Here is a 2,397-nt window from a genome sequence, read left to right on the forward strand (position 1 = left end):
TGCACAGTTAATCTTATTCTGTTATTTCATTTCTTGGCTCTTTGTACGGGACCACATGGGAAAACAGCTTTTTCATATTTTTGGGTTACTGTTTAAGGTTAACATTTTTAGAAAACTGTACAGATTGCCATTGAGGAATGTGAATTATCTATGATGCATTTGCATACAACAATAAAGGCACATGCGATTATTCTCTAACCTCCCACCCCCCCCCCAACAACTTTTTGCATTTAAGATAAATTGAAATAAAAAAATGTGCTCTTTTTATTTTTTATTTAAATACATGGAAATCATTTTTACCTTGGGATACAGGTTTTTGCAATTGAAATCAACCAAAACATTTGGTGTATTATGATCAATTTCTTCTTACACAGGATAACTTGCTCACCTGCCTTCTGGTGTTGATTGTTGTAAACTTGAGTAAGACTGCAAGCACTCAATGACCCCCTGCATTCAGCTGTAAATAGGAGAAGGCAGGGAAGCCTTGTAAACACACACACACGCACGCACGCACGTGCGCGCGCACACACACACACACACACATACACATTCCCCCATGCTCCTTGTGGCTCGGATGTTAGATTACTGTGGATGTTTCACATCTTCTCTTAAGAGTGTCTGTCCTGGGGCAGTATCAGAGAGAACACGTGCCCTGAAAGCCGCATGGTGTCAGGCCATCTCTGTGCTCCACTGCTCCACTCCCCCTGCAGCTGCACATCCTCTCGCCTCGCCTTCATCCCTTTTTATTAGCCCTCCCACCTAATACTACTGCGGCCTTCGTCTTCTTCTCCAGTGTTCATTTCACAATCTCCATTTCAAGCTTGACAACATATCAGTCCGCTCTCGATTGGATTCCAAACCAATTGTGGCTTTTTTGAATACTTCTTAGCTCCACTTCCTTTTGACAATTAGTTTCAAATGCTCTGCCCCATCCTGCTCTTTCTTGCAGCAGGCTCCTAGCTGATAGCTCGAGCTCTAGCAGTCCATAAGAAGGAACGCAGTGTAAGAGTTGGTGAGGTCCTGATAATTTATTGCGGGAAATTACTCTGACCTACTAATTGACCTAACCAAAGTTATTGAGTCTATGTTAGTTTACTGGTTGGCTCAGGTCCACCAACGTCAGCAAGATCTCACCTCTATTAACTCCCCGAAGAACCAGGTTCAATTAACTGCTGTTTCAATTCAGACAACTCTCTTAAATCTGTTTAAGCGATCCCGAAGGATTTTGATATCAGTAATGAGATGTGGCCCTACTAAGTGTGAGTGTGGCAGGGTGCAATCTTACCTTTGAAGCAGGAGAGGAGAGCGCAGATGTCTTTTAAGTTGTCCCAATCCAAAAGGTGGGATCAGTTTATTTGAAGAAAAATAGGTCCAAACTAATACAGGGTTTTTACCTTCTCTCTTTACAATATTATAATCATACTAAATCTATCATGCTGTGAATGTTCTAATATGAAACTTTAATTCACAGTTTTACATTTATTACCATCATTTTTAACTTCAACTGCCCAATTCAGTTGTGACATTTAAAATCTCCCGATAGAATTTAGAGGCATTTCCTCATAAAAAGACCGGTGATAATAAAAAGCAAATTCAACTTTTCATTCACCAAATCAATTCCATACCTTTTTTCCGACACAGGTGGCGGGTATTAACATTCACAAACATGTTAATACCCGCCACCTGTGTCGGAAAAAAGGTATGGAATTGATTTGGTGAATGAAAAGTTGAATTTGCTTTTTATTATCACCGGTCTTTNAGGTTTTTCTATATTTACAGTATAAACAAAACACAAGTGGTTTGTTAAATTGAGTGTAAGGCCTATAATGATTTATGGGTGTCACTGATAAGGTAGAAGGCAGTTTCTTCCCTCTTCCCTCACAGCAGTACACAGGGAGGGGGGCTCCGGACTTAAGGAGAAACACACAGAGGCCCAAAAAAGGTGGTTATGTCATAGCCAAGAATAATATTTTGCAAGTCCTGCAGAATAGGGGTCATGTCCTTTTTACACAAAAATGGGAAGGTGTGTCTTATGGCATAGCCATAGAATATGTCTGGTCATGTCCAGTCCTGTACATCAGAGGCCATGCCCAGTTTCCACAAATGTGGGAATGGAGGAGGTGTCTTAGGTTTTTATATCCTGTTGTTGAGCATAAAGACAGTGGGTTTTTGGAGAGAGCGAGAGAGAGGGGGGGTTTCCCCTGGTATGTTCTCTCTTGGTAAGCTCTGTCCCTCAGAGCTGGGTTAATAGCTCTCGGTAAGGTTCTCTCAGACTTGTTAAATATCTCTCAAAATGTCTTGGTTGAATGCTGAGTGAATTACTTTGTGAGCTGAGTTAATTACTTTGTGAACTGAGTGGAATGATTTGATGGGTGATGTGTTTGTGAATATTAGCAG

The sequence above is a fragment of the Notothenia coriiceps genome, unplaced genomic scaffold (assembly GCF_000735185.1).
Source record: "Notothenia coriiceps isolate Sejong01 unplaced genomic scaffold, NC01 NC01_scaffold00020994, whole genome shotgun sequence".
Classification (NCBI taxonomy): domain Eukaryota; kingdom Metazoa; phylum Chordata; class Actinopteri; order Perciformes; family Nototheniidae; genus Notothenia; species Notothenia coriiceps.